A 19683-nucleotide genomic window follows, 5' to 3' on the forward strand; every position below is an offset into this window, starting at 1 on the left:
CTTCCATTTTCTAATAATTGCGCCAACAGTTGTTGCCTTCTCACCAAGCTGCTTGCCTATTGTCCTGTAGCCCATCCCAGCCTTGTGCAGGTCTACAGTTTTATCCCTGATGTCCTTACACAGCTCTGTGGTCTTGGCCATTGTGGAGAGGTTTGAGTCTGTTTGATTGAGTGTGTGGACAGGTGTCTTTTATACAGGTAACGAGTTGAATCAGGTGCAGTTAATACAGGTAATGAGTGGAGAACAGGAGGGCTTCTTAAAGAAAAACTAACAGGTCTGTGAGAGCTGGAATTCTTACTGGTTGGTAGGTGATCAAATACTTATGTCATGCAATAAAATGCAAATTAATTACTTAAAAATCATACAATGTGATTTTCTGGATTTTTGTTTTAGATTCCGTCTCTCACAGTTGAAGTGTACCTATGATAAAAATTACAGACCTCTACATGCTTTGTAAGTAGGAAAACCTGCAAAATCGGCAGTGTATCAAATACTTGTTCTCCCCACTGTATAAGCCTGGGATATCAACCATTCAAAGTTGGCCTTAGTGGGAGTGACCATAGAATTCTATAGGAGTGACCTTACTGAGTAAAGTATTTGTCATAGTCACTACTTAACACAGTCAAAAAGTCATAATTATTGCTAAACCCTGTCCATTTCCACAATTTATCTTCTTAACATTTTATTTTAAACCTAACCCTAAATAATGAATGCCAAGTTTGATGCGTTTGTCCACCAGACCTTCCGCGCATTTGGGCGGAAGTGTCTGGGAACGAGATGAGGTGTAATTTGACTAACATGACATCACTTTAGAGCGTATGCCATCCTTGAGCACAACATGTCACCCTTTATAAAGCACATGTTTATAGTGGGTTATGTCACACTTGACATGGGTGATTATGTCACACAGTTATGCCACATGTATGAACCCTTTATAAAGCATGAGATATGGTTATATATGCTTTGTAACACATTTATGTACTGCTTATGAAGACGTTATGAAGGCTTTATGAAGCCTTTATAAGCTGAATGTCATTTAAAGCGAAACCACCGTCAGATCCACAGCACATTCCCAACCTGCTCTGGCGTCTTCTGCACGCTGAACATTTTAATGGGCATCCAAGGAATCTGCCTGAGAACAAAGGTGCTTACTTGAAGAGGTCTTTGAATAAGTGCAGCATCCTCTTCAAATGGCACCCGGTCCCCAGATAATGCCTCCGCCATTGAAATGTTTAATCACCTAAGAAGAGCATTTAAAGTCAAAAGCCTTTTCATTCTTCTAAAGTGTGTGCTGTTATTTACTGTAAGAGGCCAGTAGTGTTTTTGATCTATCTTTTTAGTCTCCTCAGTGGGTTGTCGAGGCGTGTGTGCAACAAATAGGTCAGTGAGGTTTGTTATCTCTGATACTCTTTATATTCTCGTCACATCACATCATATGTATAGTCTCAATGAGGCATTGCGGCTCTTGGGATTTCCTATCTAAATAGGGGATATTTTTGTGGATAATGTTAATTTCTTGTGAACCTGTTTAATGTCAGACAGGCAGATAGGCGTGCTTGGTGGCCCTGCTCAGGTGGGGTGCCTTTAGGAGGGTGGTGGCGGTGGTCCCTCTGTCATAGTGTATTTGGTGTGCCTTTTGAAAGTAAAGGTTAGCTTTCAGAACCGCTCGGACCACTCTTCAACAGTAGGTGAGCCCACGCCTCATAAGCTTTATGCTGTCTGATTGAATGCAGGAACTCATATTGACTGAGCCCTGCATTGTTGAAGTATCTGCTTTATGCACCATCCATGTTATTGCCCTGAAATATCTATTAACCTTAAAACTTGTTCAAACCACTCTGTTTTGTTGTATTCCACCTCAATTGGAAAGATGATATGCTCTATGACTCAGAAGGCCTTCAGCAATAAGAGACAGCCTCCTTTATCACTACTTCTGAAAGTCTGTTGTGCAATGTTTTCTTTTCTAAGTTCTGCTCACAATCAATGCTTAGTTTATATTCAAGTAATCTCCATCAGAAAGCAAATTTAGAGCACTAGAATTCACCATCTCATAATAGATGGTTCCGGAGGCTGTTGATTTCAATTGCTTCTTGTTGTTGTCGCCATCGCTAATGTTGTTTTTTCCCACGCCTTGTCTTCTTCATGCCCATTAGCCTCACGCTGCACGCTAGGAACATCCATCCATCCTCCCTAGCCTAGCCCTCTACTAGCTTCACAGTCTATCTGCTAATGGGACTGCTGAACGCCACAGCATCACCTCACCAACAACACTCCACATTACCTACTTTACCTTCTGCCCTAAGGATGGCCTTTCTTACTTGTCCTTTTGGTGATTTTTCTCTTTTTCGGATTTGAATAACGATGAGATGAGATGTCTGTTCTTGGGCTCAGTGGGCCTGAGTTTTGCTGTTTTGTGTGTTTTTTTTTTCTAACAGGGTTGGTCAGGGTTTCAAATGTGCCCCTGGGCCAGCTGCCATTTAGCCTGACCAGTTTCTAAATCAACTTTAATATACTCTGCATACTCTTGAATAATAAATGAATGCAAAGTCCTGCAGTCAGGTCATTTTGCAGGCAGATTTGATCTCCTTTCGGAGAATGGCCCCAAAACCAGACTAGTGTGTGTGGAGAGAAGATGGCGGTCATACCACCCCCCAGAGAAACAAAGCTTTGCCATCCGGTTTTCACAAAACCAATTTTTCATTCAGTGATTGTTTGAGATGAAATTGTTTTTGTCTGTCAATACAAGCAAGGTCAAATAGCTATGTATTTTCTGCTATGTTCGATTAGATCCAAACCGAAGGGAAGATTGTCTTTGGGATTAGGTTGTCTTTGGGATTATCATGAAATCACCTGCCTCAAATATTCTCTCAGGCCCATTGTCAGTGAGTGCCATCACAGGGAAACGCAACAGGGAAGCTCTCAACCCTGAACCAAATGCAGTAATAAAGAGAAGTTGTTCTCTTACTGTTCCTTAACCCATTGAAATAATATACATATTTTATTCAGTAATTTTGAACATGCAGTAAATCTGAGTTAGAGGCCTGCTTGGTCCCTTTATGAGAACAGATTATCTGGTGCACACAGCACACCTGCTACAGTGCTGCACCACCTCCATCTATCAACTGGATTATTGCAATCAGGTGCTCTCGCGCTGGCAATAAAAAATGACTTTTTGATTGAATAGTCTATGAAGGCAAATGCACTTTTATCAGCTCTGTGTCTGGAGTCTCACAAAGACAGAAGACAAATCTTTGTACTTGAATGATGGAGATGAGTTTAATTTTATCTTATGGAAAATGTAGGGGTGATTATAGTAATTCATCATGTGGATGGCTCTGTTTGGTGCATGTTTGTTGCCGTGTGACCTTTTATACCTTTTAGACCTTTTATACCACCGTCTACTTAATGTTTTTTTTAAAGTAGACTGTGGTATAAAAGGTCTCTGTGCTGGTTTGATGGCACAGTCATTGTTTATTTAAAAGCCTGATGAACTGGGGAGGTTGATTCTCATTATTTGATTGACAGTTGCAGAGGTCCTGTTTTTGCTAAATTGCTATATTCCTATCCGTCATTAGCATTCTGTACTGGCAGCACATGATGAGATAACCTAAGGACATGACCAATGACCCTGACCATTTTAAAACAGATCTCTGCCACATGCTTCTGGGTTAATTAGGGCTTCAGGTGACCCAAAACTGAATGGCAGATTGCAAGTATTTAACAATGCAGTACAGTAGGTGTTGAGTATCTTTCAACACACCCACAATGAATGTTAGTATGGTACCTCACAAAGTAGGACCTCACTCTAAAGAGTGGGTGTTGAAATGAAGAACATATTAGTCTGTAGGTAATGTCTATAGCTAATGAGTGTACAACATGGTACCTTGCATTGACTACCGGTAAGTAAAAATACCTGATCTTTAGGGTGTGACGTTTAAATACAGTCATTTGCCATGGTTCAGTAAAGACTAAGTAGTTGTAGTAGAACACTGAGGTTATGCTGTGTCTTGTGGCTGGTGATTAACCTTCATGTTACAGTCACAACACATCACATTCATGGTGAGCCATAGTCACACACACCACCTTTACACGGGGCTCCTAGCAGAGGCATGACAATGGATTTTGCAAACATAATGGGTTATTCAAATGTAAGCATTAGACTCATTAAACATTCTTCATGGTGGCACGCTTTAGTGTGTATGAGCCCTTTATAGAGAGAGAAATTGAGAGCATATGCATCAAAGCAGTGTGGAAGATGAAAAGCAAAGTGGACCAATCTAACACAAAGCAAGATTAATCTAAATTGCTGGCTGTTGTTTGTTTTTTTGCGAAAAGAGGTTTGGTGCTGGAAGTAAGGAATGGTGGGCAGATATTCCTCTCTTCTTCTAATTAGTAGCTCCTGCTTGGAGGAACGGTGGCTCCTGCTCCCCCTGCCTTAATGGGAACACAGCTGTTTGTGACAAAATAAATTTGTCTGCCTGTCTGACTAGATTTTACCTCAACAATATAAATCGCTCTGTAGCCATCTGTTTCAATTATGTTTGGATAAACTTTACACACCTCTTATTTTCAATGGCAATCTGTATCCAGGCTAGAATATAGCACAGGAAAACTAACACACAGCTCTGTATGAAGGACGTTCTAAATGAGTAGGACTGTGCTGTGTGTGAGTTCTTTGAACAGGGTATGGTGACCAATTATGGATGGAAAATAAAGCATAAGGAAGTAGCCATCCAGAGACTGATTGGGGACGTTAGAGGGGATGACATTGAACTTTGACCCCAGCATCTGCATGAATTTAATCAGGGAACCAATGAGACACAACAGAACTCACAACAAAAGAACTCACAACAAAAGTGAGTACACCCCTAAGTGAAAATGTCCAAATTTGTACCTCTCAGGAAAACAAGCAAAATATACAATGACCGACAAAGACAAACGACCGAGGGAGATCATATACAGTGATAGGGTGGGGATTGGAACTAGTTGTGTGTAATGATGATGAGACAAGTCCGGGGTTGATGAGTGAAGGGCATTTGCCAGCAGCAGGTTCGGCAGCAGCTAGAAGGCTAGCGCCGCCGAACGCCTGAGCTGGACAGGAGGATGAGACAAAGCAAAGGCTTGTGTGACACCAACTCATCCCAAACCATCTGGGTTGAGGTCGGGGGATTGTGGAGGCCAGGTCATCCGATGCAGCACTCCATCACTCTCCTGCTTGGTAAAATAGCCTTACAGAGCCTGGAGGTGTGTTGGGTCATTGTCCTGTTGAAAAACAAATGATAGTCCCAAAAATCTCAAATTTGGACTCATCAGACCAAAAGACAGATTTCCACAGGTCTAATGTCCATTGCTCGTGTTTATTGGCCCAAGCAAGTCTCTTCTTCTCATTGGTGACCTTTAGTAGTGGTTTCTTTGCAGCAATTCGACCATGAAGGCCTGATTCACGCAGTCTCCTCTGAACAGTTGATGTTGAGATGTGCCTGTTACTTGAACTCTGTAAGCATTTATTTGGGCTGCAATCTGAGGTGCAGTTAACTCTAATGAATTTATCCTCTGCAGCAGAGGTAGCTCTGGGTCTTCCTTTCCTGTGGTGGTCCTCATCAGAGCCAGTTTCATCATAGTGCTTGATGGTTTTTGCGACTGCACTTGAAGAAACTTCTTGAAATTTTCCGGATTGACTGACCTTCATGTCTTAAAGTAATGATCGACTTTCGTTTCTCTTTGCTTATTTGAGCTGTTCTTGCCATAATATGGACTTGGTCTATTACCAAATAGGGCTATCTTCTGTATACCACCCCTACCTTGTCACAACACAACTGATTGGCTCAAAGGCATTAAGAAGGAATGAAATTTGAAATTGCACAAATTAATTTTTAACAAGGCACACCTGTTAATTGAAATACATTCCATACCTCATGAACCTGGTTGAGAAAATGCCAAGAGTGTGCAAAGCTGTCATCAAGGCAAAGGGTGGCTACTTTGAAGAATCTCAAATATAAAATACAGTGAGGGAAAAAAGTATTTGATCCCCTGCTGATTTTGTACATTTGCCCACTGACAAAGAAATGATCAGTCTATAATTTTAATGGTAGGTTTATTTGAACAGTGAGAGACAGAATAACAATAAAAAAATCCAGAAAAACGCATGTCAAAAATGTTATGAATTGATTAGCATTTTAATGATATTTTGATTTGTTTAACACTTTTGTGGTTACTACATGGATTCCATATGTGTTATCTACAATGTAGAAAATAGTAAAACGAAAGAAACTCTCTCTCTCTCTCTCTCTCTCTCTCTCTCTCTCTCTCTCTCTCTCTCTATATATATATATATATATATATATATATATATATATATATATATATATATATATATATATATATATATATATATATACATTTACATATATTTTTAAAATATATTTTCCTTTATTATTTTCCACTAACCCTACCACCCCTCCCCTAATAGGAGCAAACTAATGAACAACAACACTTAGGCTTCTACTTCCATCTTATGCATACTATATACATTTCACAGACACAATCTATTTTACAATAGTTATATTTTGTTTGTTTTTAGTCCTGTCCTTCCTCTACCCTCAAGCTCTCCCATCTATTTCTGATGTCCATCCAGTTTGATTTATATTTGCCATATATATTTTACAGTGCCTTGCAAAAGTTTTCATCCCTGTTGGCATTTTTCCTAATTTGTTGCATTACAACCTGTAATTTAAATGGATTTTTTTTGGTTTTCATGTAATGGACATGCACAAAATAGTCCAAATTGGTGAAGTGAAATGAAAAAAATAACTTGTTTCAAAATATTCTAAAAAATAAATAACGGAAAAGTGGTGTATGTATACACCCCCTTTGCTAAGAAGCCCCTAAATAAGATCACATAATTAGTTACATAAAGTCCACCTGTGTGCAATCTAAGTGTCACATGATCTCAGTATATATACACCTGTTCTGAATGGCCCCAGAGTCTGCAACACCACTAAGCAAGGGGCACCACCAAGCAAGCGGCACCATGAAGACCAAGGAGCTCTCCAAACAGGTCAGGGACAAAGTTGTGGAGAAGTACAGATCAGGGTTGGGTTATAAAAAAATTACAGAAACTTTGAACATCCGACGGAGCACCATTTAAATTCATTATAAAAAATGTGAACGAATATGGCACCACAACAAACCTGCGAAGAGAGGGCCGCCCACCAAAAACTCACGGACCAGGCAAGGAGGTCATTAATCAGAGAGGCAACAAAGAGACCAAAGATAACCCTGAAGGAGCTGCAAAGCTCCACAGCGGATATTGGAGTATCTGTCCATAGGACCACTTTAGAAGGTACTCTGGTCAGATTAGACTAAAATTGAGCTTTTTGGCCATAAAGGAAACCGCTGTGTCTGGCACAAACCCAAAACATCTCATCACCCCGAGAACACCATCCCCACAGTGAAGCATGGTGGTGGCAGCATATGCTGTGGGGATGTTTTTCATTGGCAGGGACTGGGAAACTGGTCAGAATTGAAGGACTGATGGATGGTGCTAAATACAGGGAAATTCTTGAGGGAAACCTGTTTCAATCTTCCAGAGATTTGAGACTGGGACGGAGGTTCACCTTCCAGCAGGACAATGATCCTAAGCATACTGCTAAAGCAACACTCAAGTGGTTTAAGGGGAAACATTTAAATGTCTTGGAATGGCCTAGTCAAAGCCCAGACCTCAATCCAATTGAGAATCTGTGGTATGACTTAAAGATTGCTGTACACCAGCGGAACCCATCCAACTTGAAGGAGCTGGAGCAGTTTTGCCTTGAAGAATGGGCAAAGATCCCACTGGCTAGATGTGCCAAGCTAATAGACACATACCCAAAAATACTTGCAGCTGTAATTGCTGCAAAAGGTGGCTCTACAAAGTATTGACTTTGGGGGGGGTGAATAGTTATGCACACTCAAGTTCTGTTTTTTTTTGTCTTATTTCTTGTTTGTTTCACAAGAAAATATATTTTGTATCTTCAAAGTGGTAGGCATTTTGTGCAAATCAAATGATACAAACCCCTAAAAAAATCCATTTTAATTCCAGGTTGTAAGGCAACAAAATAGGAAAAATGCCAAGGGGGGTGAATAGTTTCGCAAGCCACTGTAACTGTGCTGTTTCATAAAAGTTCTGAACCTACAGTGGGGAAAAAAGTATTTAGTCAGCCACCAATTGTGCAAGTTCTCCCACTTAAAAAGATGAGAGAGGCCTGTAATTTCCATCATAGGTACACGTCAACTATGACAGACAAATTGAGAAAAAATAATCCAGAAAATCACATTGTAGGATTTTTAATGAATTTATTTGCAAAATATGGTGGAAAATAAGTATTTGGTCACCTACAAACAAGCAAGATTTCTGGCTCTCACAGACCTGTAACTTCTTCTTTAAGAGGCTCCTCTGTCCTCCACTCGTTACCTGTATTAATGGCACCTGTTTGAACTTGTTATCAGTATAAAAGACACCTGTCCACAACCTCAAACAGTCACACTCCAAACTCCACTATGGCCAAGACCAAAGAGCTGTCAAAGGACACCAGAAACAAAATTGTAGACCTGCACCAGGCTGGGAAGACTGAATCTTTAATAGGTAAGCAGCTTGGTTTGAAGAAATCAACTGTGGGAGCAATTATTAGGAAATGGAAGACATACAAGACCACTGATAATCTCCCTCGATCTGGGGCTCCACGCAAGATCTCACCCCGTGGGGTCAAAATGATCACAAGAACGGTGAGCAAAAATCCCAGAACCACACGGGGGGACCTAGTGAATGACCTGCAGAGAGCTGGGACCAAAGTAACAAAGCCTACCATCAGTAACACACTACACCGCCAGGGACTCAAATCCTGCAGTGCCAGACGTGTCCCCTTGCTTAAGCCAGTACATGTCCAGGCCCGTCTGAAGTTTGCTAGAGTGCATTTGGATGATCCAGAAGAGGATTGGGAGAATGTCATATGGTCAGATGAAACCAAAATATAACTTTTTGGTAAAAACTCAACTCGTCGTGTTTGGAGGACAATGAATGCTGAGTTGCATCCAAAGAACACCATACCTACTGTGAAGCATGGGGGTGGAAACATCATACTTTGGGGCTGTTTTTCTGCAAAGGGACCAGGACGACTGAGCCGTGTAAAGGAAATAATGAATGGGGCCATGTATCGTGAGATTTTGAGTGAAAACCTCCTTCCATCAGCAAGGGCATTGAAGATGAAACGTGGCTGGGTCTTTCAGCATGACAATGATCCCAAACACACCGCCCGGGCAACGAAGGAGTGGCTTCGTAAGAAGCATTTAAAGGTCCTGGAGTGGCCTAGCCAGTCTCCAGATCTCAACCCCATAGAAAATCTTTGGAGGGAGTTGAAAGTCCGTGTTGCCCAGCGACAGCCCCAAAACATCACTGCTCTAGAGGAGATCTGCATGGAGGAATGGGCCAAAATACCAGCAACAGTGTGTGAAAACCTTGTGAAGACTTACAGAAAACGTTTGACCTGTGTCATTGCCAACAAAGGGTATATAACAAAGTATTGAGAAACTTTTGTTATTGACCAAATACTTATTTTCCACCATAATTTGCAAATAAATTCATAAAAAATCCTACAATGTGATTTTCAGGATTTTTTTTTCCTCATTTTGTCTGTCATAGTTGACGTGTACCTATGATGAAAATTACAGGCCTCTCTCATCTTTTTAAGTGGGAGAACTTGCACAATTGGTGGCTGACTAAAAACTTTTTTCCCCCACTGTATATACATTTTACGGATACAGTATATTTTAGAGGAGTAATCTTGCTGTTATTAGTCCCCACCCTTCAGCTCCATTCAACCCCTCCCATCTTTCTCTTAACACCATCCATATTGGATTGCTATTTGCCATATATTTTTCAACTGTGCAGTGATGTTTCACAAAAGTTATTAACCTTTCTGTTATCATCGTTTCTACAGATTGTAAATTAAAGATAAGCATTTTTGCTAAAAGTATTATTATATTATTGATCGATTGACTATGACTTTTCAAATCACCCAGTAGTGCTATGTGCAGAGTTAGCTCCGGGTAAATATTGCAATTCTTCAGCCGTAGCAGTCTTGATGGAAAACAACTAGGATGGAATAATTTTCTATTCGCTTTATAAATATAGATAAAACACTATATTAGTTGGGGTATGAGGAAATATTGGTACCACCAGTGGGTGATTTTGCTTTGTTTCCGCATAGGTACACTTTCAAATTGTGATACTGTAGACTGCCCAACTCCCCCATTTCATGGCACTAATAGTGATCTAGTGATGACACTGCTGCTGTACAGTAAATCTAATCCAGGAAGTGAGATTTCCACTACCTTGCAGGTTCTAATTCCTTTACCAGTGTGAATCCCAGCCAAGGCCAGGCATGACAGCTGCCATGTCTTATGAGGGCAGACCTATTGAGCCCATGCAGTGGCCCCTTGCTGTGCATGTGGGCATCAAACTGTCTGAAACTCACCCCACACACGCTGCAGTGTCAGTCAGGGCCTCTGATCTCCCATCCCACCATTCACATTTCTGGCATGTCGCCGTTTACACACTCCATGTCTGCCGGCCTTTGCCTCCCTCGCCCAGCACCATTTAAAATGTATTTTGAAGAACGCTGCTGCCGTCGTCTTCTCTTCAAAGTTTTCCTCAACGTAGGCAAATGTAATAATGCAGACATTATGCAAATCGACTCATTAAATAGAAAATGTGTGGCAACAAAGCCGATGCCTCCAAACATTTTATCTTGTTTGTAACATTTATAAACATTATTCACACAGCCTGTACTGTTTATCATAGCAGAGTAATGAAAAATGAATAAAAGCCGACAATTAGGTTATGCCCTAGATGAGTGTATTATACTGCACAGACCCCCTGCTGAACTGGCTGGCTGACAGCTGATGATATTGTTGTCTTGTGTTTCGTGAGACCCAACACTGATGAGGTTTTAGCACTGAGAAAGTTTAGAAGCAGTCACAGCTGCCTGTCTCACCCACTCAACTAGGTTCACTACATAACTTTTCTGCTGGTACAGAGCAAGAGACAGACAGACCTTCATCTGCCATCTTTTAGTATTTCAGAGTGTGTTGTTTTGTTCCAACTACAAATTTACCAACCTCCTTGAAGTTGTTTAGACTTAATTCACATCGGATGTTTGAGGTCCTGTAAATAAAAGTGAGCCCCAGAGTTCAAATGAGTTATTGATATTTTATATACAGCTTTGTTAAGTAGCCAAAGTTCATGATATAGAACACTTAAACTTGGATATCAGTTTTGTCTGTCAGTTAATTGCCCCTGTCAATTTAGTTCCTCAATGTGCTGTCAACTCTGAGAATGATGAGATCAGTGAGATGTTCCCGAGTTTGCCTCATGTCATTTACTTTATTTAACATGTACAAAGTTGACAGTCTCTGCTTACATGATCCTAACAAACATAGGAGGCGTTGTCATTTATGTTCTGTATGCTAATGAACATCTATTCAAGTCAGCTAATCAAACTGTTTTGAAGATACTTCAGAGATTGTTCTTGTGAAATAAAAGCTATGTACTTGAAGAACTGTCGCAAGTATTCAAATAGCCCAAGAGGGTGCTTTGTGTGGGAGTGTTTTCTTTAATCTGAATAGCCTTGACAGTAACACTTGCTCTATTCACGTTGATGCTTATACAAACAAGATGATGTGTTGTTCTCCCACAATGCCAGTGGCAGAAACACAATGACAGTTGATAATTTGCAAAATGGAGTCTGTGTTTAAAATTCTTAAAAGTCTAATGTGGGAGGGGGAGGGGGTTCTAAGCTGACATGGAATTGTTTTAAGATGGTCATATCATGGATCATTTAGCTATTTGATTTTGAATTTTAGGACCCCTTTAGGTATAAAGAAAAATATCAAAAGAATATATGATAAAATATTGAATTTGGCTTTTACTACTATAGCCCAGAGAAATGCATTGAATAACAAATTCAGAAATGGCAAAAAATATAGTAAAAAGAAATCATAAGAAAAATTGTTTAAGTTTTTGTCCTATATCTATATATTTTACACATATTTAACCTGTTGTGTGGGTAGGCACACAGCTACCTTCATACTTTCATAATTTTTTTTTACAAAAACTGGTACCGGTTACCTTGAGACGAGTCCCCTGACACTTGTGGGGGGTCGTAGTGGTCACAATAGGTTGTAGGTCAAATTGTTTGGGACACTACAGATGTTTTCATGAGAAGACCGATTTTTGGGATGTCTCATGGTCTGACAAACATCGTGCTAGCTTTGCCACCTTTCACCGCAGATGCTGAAGTGTGACATTGGCGGATTGAGATGTATCCAATGCAAAAAAACAGATATGTTAAACTGACGGATTTTGATAGGGATTTTTGTATTATGTTACTTAGATTGACACACCGGTACGTCAATCGACTCTAGGGGGATTATTAATGCCATCTCTGAAATAATGTTAGAGGTAAGCCTACTCCCTGTGAATGTGGCTTAATTGTAACTGTGTCTTTCACTTCTCCTATTGATTTATTCTGTTTTGCTTATAGACATGATACTTATATATACAATGGTTTTCTTCATAAGACAAAGAATCAAAGAAACTGAGACAATACACCTGGGTGGAGGAGATTAATCATAAACCCAAATTGAGAACCTTTTGTTTGATTAAGAGTGAATTTGTGTGTGAGAGATATACACTAGATATACAAAAGAATGTGGACACCCCTTCAAATTAGTGGCTTCGGCTATTTCAGCCACACCCGTTGCTGAGAGGTGTATCAAATTGAGCACACAGCCATGCAATCTCCATAAACAAACATGCCAGTAGAAAGGCCTTACTGAAGAGCTCAGTAACTTTCAACGTGGCACCGTCAAAGGATGCCACCTTTCCAACAAGTCAATTCTTCAAATATTTGCCCTGCTAGAGCTGCCCCAGTCAACTGTAGCTGCTGTTATTGTGAAGTGGAAACATCTAGGAGCAACAATGGCTCAGCTGCAAAGTGGTAGGCCAGACAAGCTCACAGAACGGGACCGCCTATCACGTTTCAGGAGAAGGCCCAGATGCAGACAGTGTCGAAGTAACAAAAGTTTATTACAAAACACGGGGCAGGCAAACGACAGGTCAAGGGCAGGCAGAGGTCAGTAATCCAGATCAGAGTCCAAAAGGTACAGAACGGCAGTCAGTCTCAGGGTCAGTGACCGTGACAAAGTCCAGGGATATGTGAGACCAGGGACGGTGAGGAACAGACAGAGGTTGGAGGAGACCAGCCGGAGCTTGCAGAGGAGTCTTGTTATGCGCACAGATTGTGCAGGTGGCGACGAACGCAGAGATATCAGGAACCATGGTAGGCCACCAAAAGCGTTGTCGCACAAAGGCCAGGGTCCAACGGGAGCCCGGGTGGCAGTCAAGCCTAGAGGAGTGGGCCGACTCCAGGACCGCAGAGCGGACAGCATCAGGAACAAGCATCCAGTTATCCAGCCATCTTCACCACGAGAAGCTCACGATTCCCCACATCGTAATTCCTCTCCATGGTGTTGAGGCGATGGGAGAAGAAGGCGCAGAGATGGAACTTGAGGTCCAGGGCCGAATGCTGGGACAGGACCGCCCCCACTCCGACATCCAAAGCATCGGCCTCCACCACGAATTGGCGGGACAGGTCAGGATGAACCAAGATGGGAGCAGCGGTGAAACTGTTTGAGGTCCCGGAATGCCCGGTCAGCAGCTGGGGACCATGTGAATGGAACCTTGGGAGAGGTGAGTGCAGGCAATAAAAGTTGGTGAATCCCAGGAAATGTTGCAGCTGCACTCTGGACGTAGGCTGGGGCCAATCCAACACCGCTCTCACCTTCCCGGGATCCATCTGTACACTCCCTACAGCGATGATGTAGCCCAGGAAGGGGATGGTGGAGCGATGGAATTCGCATTTCTCCGCTTTCACAAAAAGCTAGTTCTCCAGGAGGAGTTGGAATACATGTCGGACGTGCAGCACGTGTTCTTAGGTGGAGCGGGAGAAAACGAGGATGTCATCGAGGTAGTCGAAGACAAACCGGTTCAACATGTCGCGGAGAACATCATTAACCAGGGCCTGGAAGTTCTCCGTATGGGCCACCAGGTACTTGCTCCTACTGGTGAGCCTGGTCTTTTAGTGGACAGATGGACACAAAATGACCAGTAGTCCCGCAATACAGGCAACTCTTCATGTGAAGCCTGTATTGCCATTCGGCTGGAGACAGCTTAGCTCTGCCTAGTTGCACCGGCTCGGGAAGAGGTGAATTGGCAGACTTCGGAAACTCTCGGGGGAACTCGGGTAGCCTCTGGTTCTCTCGGCAACAGAGACGTCGGGGACTTCCGGGATGCCTCGGAGGCGAGGTGGAATTCTTGGGGGGCGATTGGAATCAGACTTCCTCTCCTTCCTTCATTCCCGTAGTCGCCCATCGATCTGAATGGTCAAGGTGATGAATGAGTCGATATCCGTCGGTAGTTCCCGGGCTGCAATCTCGTCCTTTACTTCCTCTGATACTTTGTGCAGGAATGTGTCGAACAGCACTTCCGGGTTCCAGGCACACTCCGCTGCCAACGTGTGGAAATCCACCGCACAGTCTGCCACACTGAGGGATTCTTGCTGAAGCTGGAGTAACTTCTGGGCAGCCTCTCTCCCGGACAATGGAGCATCGGAAACCCTTTTTACCTCCTGCATGAACTCCTCCAGACTGAAGCATACGGCCGACTGTTGTTCCCACACTGCCGTATCCCAGGCGAGAGCCCTCCCGGACATCATCGTGATAAGGTACGCTATCTTAGAGCGGTCCGAGGGGAAGGAAGAAGGGCTGCAGCTCAAAGATGAGCGAAAACTGAGCGAGAAATGCCCGACAGGATCCCAGACTCTCCAGCGAAGCGTTCCGGGGGAGGTAAGTGGGGTTCTCGGGAACCCGGGGAGGCCACACTGCTAACAATCGTCGTGGTAGGCTGCCTAACAGACAACCTGCGGAATTGCTCCAACAATGTGTTAAGCACTCGGTTATAGCGTTCGGCCAATGTCTGGAACCCTTCCATGAGACCACGAAGCAACTCCTCGTGCCTTCCAATGGTGGCTCCTTGGGAGGAGATGGCATTGTGGAGCTGGTCCAAGTCTGCTGGGTCAGTCATGGCCAGTTCGTACCATCAAGTTTCAGGAGAAGACCCAGATGCAGACAGTGTCGAAATAACAAAAGTTTAATTACAAAATCAAGGGGCAGGCAAACGACAGTGTTCCAGATCAGAGTCCAAAAGGTACAGAACGGCAGGCAGTCTCAGGGTCAGGGCAGGCAGAATTATCAAAACTGGGAAAACTAGAAAACAGGAACTTGAGATAGACAGGAGTGAGGGGAAAAACGCTGGTAGGCTTGACGAAACAAAACGAACTGGCAACAGACAAACAGAGAACACAGGTATAAATACACTGGGGAAGATGGGCGACACCTAGAGGGGGGTGGAGACAATCACAAAGACAGGTGAAACAGATCAGTGTGTGACACTGCCAAGTGCGTAAAAATCATCTGTCCTCGGTTGCAACACTCACTACCGAGTTCCAAACTGCCTCTGGAAGCAATGTCAGCACAATAACTATTAGTCGGGAGCTTCATGAAATGGGTTTCCATGGCCGAGCAGCCGCACAGAAGCCTAAGATCACCATGCACGGGCCTAGCATCGGCTGGAGTGGTGTAAAGCTCGCCGCCATTGGACTGGAGCATTGGAAACGCCTTCTCTGGAGTGATGAATCATGTTTCACCATCTGGCAGTCCGACGGACGAATCTGGATTTGGCGGATCCCAGGAGAACGCTACCTGCCCGAATACATAGTGCCAACTGTAAAGTTTGGTGGAGGAGGTATAATGGTCTGCGGCTGTTTTTCATGGTTCGGGCTAGGCTCCATAGTTTCAGTGAAGGAAAATAAAATGTTTATTTTTTGTAGCTTTTTTTTTTACCACCTTTTTCTCCCCAATTTCATGATTTAGATCTTGTCTCATCACTGCAACTCCCCAATGGGCTCGGGAGAGGCGAAATTCGAGTCATGCATCCTCCGAAACATGACCCGCCAAACCACGCTTATTAACACCGCTCGCTTAACCCCGAAGCCAGATTCACCAATGTGTCGGAAGAAACAATGTTCAACTGACGACCGATGTCAGCCTGCAGGCACCCGGCGATGAGCCTAGTAAAGCCCCCCCGGCCAAACCCTGCCGGCACTGGGCCCAGCCCTATGGGACTCCCGGTCACGATCGGTTGTGACACAGCCTTGGATCGAACCCCTGGCTGTAGTGATGCCGCAACACTGTGATGCAGTGCCTTACACTGCTGCGCCACTCAGGAGGCCATGAATGGAAATCTTAACGCTTGAGCATACACTCCCAGAAGAGTGGAGGCTGTTATAGCAGCAAAGTGGGGGACCAACTCCATATTAATGCCCATGATTTTGGAATGAGATGTTCGATAAGCAGGTGTCCACATACTTTTGGTAATGTAGTGTATTATGTATAACCTACTTAAAAGCAAGAGATCGCTATGTGCACAGGTAAGATCAGGGATATTGCCCCTGCGTATTGAAACAGGTCATTATAATGGTGAAATGGAAGAGGAACGACTAAGTAACTATTGTGAACTCTAAGAATTAGAGAATGAAATTAATTTGATCCTCTAGTGCCCTTTCTACCACGATGTACACTTGTCCTTATTCCAGATATACCCTGGCATTATGCACCTGAGCAATGAGGCGAAACTGACCATTGTGTATATCCGTTTGCGGAAAATTTAGATAAAGCCTGGAATAAAATTAAAAGGGCTAGCTATAATTAATCAATAACAAATATTTTGCTCCTATATAGCAAATGTCACGTATGTACAGTGGGGAGAACAAGTATTTGATACACTGCCGATTTTGCAGGTTTTCCTACTTACAAAGCATGTAGAGGTCTGTAATTTTTATCATAGGTACACTGTGAGAGACGGAATCTAAAACAAAAATCCAGAAAATCACATTGTATGATTTTAAGTAATTATTTTGCATTTTATTGCATGACATAAGTATTTGATACATCAGAAAAGCAGAACTTAATATTTGGTACAGAAACCTTTGTTTGCAATTACAGAGATCATACGTTTCCTGTAGGTCTTGACCAGGTTTGCACACACTGCAGCAGGGATTTTGGCCCAATCCTCCATACAGACCTTCTCCAGATCCTTCAGGTTTCGGGGCTGTCGCTGGGCAATACGGACTTTCAGCTCCCTCCAAAGATTTTCTATTGGGTTCAGGTCTGGAGACTGGCTAGGCCACTCCAGGACCTTGAGATGCTTCTTACGGAGCCACTCCTTAGTTGCCCTGGCTGTGTGTTTCGGGTCGTTGTCATGCTGGAAGACCCAGCCACGACCCATCTTCAATGCTCGTACTGAGGGAAGGAGGTTGTTGGCCAAGATCTCGCGATACATAGCCCCATCCATCCTCCCCTCAATACGGTGCAGTCGTCCTGTCCTTTTTGCAGAAAAGCATCCCCAAAGAATGATGTTTCCACCTCCATGCTTCACGGTTGGGATGGTGTTCTTGGGGTTGTACTCATCCTCCTTCTTCCTCCAAACACGGCGAGTGGAGTTTAGACCAAAAACCAATATTTTTGTCTCATCAGACCACATGACCGTCTCCCATTCCTCCTCAGGATCATCCAGATGGTCATTGGCAAACTTCAGACGGGCCTGGACATGCGCTGGCTTGAGCAGGGGGACCTTGCGTGCGCTGCAGGATTTTAATCCATGATGGCATAGTGTGTTACTAATGGTTTTCTTTGAGACTGTGGTCCCAGCTCTCTTCAGGTCATTGACCAGGTCCTGCCGTGTAGTTCTGGGCTGATTCCTCACCTTCCTCATGATCATTGATGCTATCAAGGTGAGATCTTGCATGGAGCCCCAGACCGAGGGTGATTGACCGTCATCTTGAACTTCTTCCATTTTCTAATAATTGCGCCAAGAGTTGTTGCCTTCTCACCAAGCTGCTTGCCTATTGTCCTGTAGGCCATCCCAGCCTTGTGCAGGTCTACAATTTTATCCCTGATGTCCTTACACAGCTCTCTGGTCTTGGCCATTGTGGAGAGGTTGGAGTCTGTTTGATTGAGTGTGTGGACAGGTGTCTTTTATACAGGTAACGAGTTCAAACAGGTCATTTAATACAGGTAATGAATGGAGAACAGGAGGGCTTCTTAAAGAAAAACTAACAGGTCTGTGAGAGCCGGAATTCTTACTGGTTAGTAGGTGATTAAATACGTATGTCATGCAATAAAATGCAAATTAATTACTTTAAAATTATACAATGTGATTTTCTGGATTTTTGTTTTAGATTCCGTCTCTCACAGTTGAAGTGTACCTATGATAAAAATTACAGACCTCTACATGCTTTGTAAGTAGGAAAACCTGCAAAATCGGCAGTGTATCAAATACTTGTTCTCCCCACTGTATGTCTCTGGATGGGTGAATAACATAATAGCTCAAAATAAAACATGTTATTTTGTTTTGTCATTGTGTATTTTCAGCATGTTGACATGCACCTCCTCCCCGGGAAGGCAGATGACTTTGAGAGAAACGACAACGTCTACAATGAGTTAAAGTTTTTCAATTTACATTTTTTTTGCCACTCCCACTTGCCTTCAGAAAGTATTCATACCCCTTGACTTATTCCACATTGTGTTGTGTTACAGCCTGAATTCAACATTTATGAAATACATTTTTTTTCTCACCCATCAAGACACAGTAAAAACATATTTTTAGAAATGTTTGAAAATGTATTGAAAATGAAATACAGAAATATCTAATTTACATAAGTATTCACACCCCTGAGTCAATACTTTGTAGAAGCACTTTTGGCAGCGATTACAGCTGTGAGTCTTTCCAGGTAAGTCACTAAGAGCTTCCACACCTGGATTGTTTAACATTTGCCCATGATTCTTTAAAAAAAACGTCAAGATCTGTCAAATTGGTTGTTGATGGTATACCGTATATGCCATATTCCGGGGGTATTTGGAAATAGCCACAGGATGGTTTTTCAATACTGTCAATACCGTTGAATGTAATGTATTTAAAAAAAAAAAATTATGTGAAGATTTTTTGCTACCTACAGTCAACTTGTGCAATATGTTAGGAGATAAAGAAGATCACATTCTTCATTGTCACGCCCTGGCTCTGGGGACTATGTTATGTTGAGCCAGGGTGTGTAAGTCTATGTTTGTATATCTATGTTGGCCTGAGTGACTCCCAATCAGAGGCAACGAATGTCAGCTGGTTGTCTCTGATTGGGAGCCATATTTAACTGTCGGTCTTTTCACTTTGTGTTTGTGGTTTCTTGTTCCGTGTTTGTTGGTTTATGTAACCAGGGACGTCACGTTTCGTTTTTGTTGTTTTGATCGTGTGATCATCTTGATAAAATAAAATGTTTGCATTCAACGCTGCGCCTTGGTCCTCCTCATTGGTAGACGATCGTGACAGAAGAAACCACCATAACAGGACCAAGCAGCGTGAAGAAGAGAGAGGATGGACTTGGGAGCAGTGGAGTAGGAGTCTCGACTGGGCCAAGCCAAGAGAAGAGGAGAGAGGTTGGACTTTGGAGCAGTGGGGTGAGAGTCTGGCGAGAACGA

The 19683-nt window shown here is 42.8% G+C and overlaps 1 pseudogene across 1 annotated transcript in view; it reads left to right on the forward strand.

Moving 5' to 3' along the window:
- LOC311133393 (bis(5'-adenosyl)-triphosphatase-like) overlaps positions 1-19683 on the forward strand; it is a 305091-nt pseudogene that overhangs the window by 156362 nt on the left and 129046 nt on the right. The window contains exon 4 of the transcript in view: positions 18586-18654. The product of the transcript in view is annotated as a bis(5'-adenosyl)-triphosphatase-like (transcript). The remainder of the gene's footprint in view (positions 1-18585; positions 18655-19683) is intronic.

Source organism: Coregonus lavaretus (genome assembly GCF_964263955.1).
Source record: "Coregonus lavaretus genome assembly, chromosome: 8".
Lineage (NCBI taxonomy): Eukaryota > Metazoa > Chordata > Actinopteri > Salmoniformes > Salmonidae > Coregonus > Coregonus lavaretus.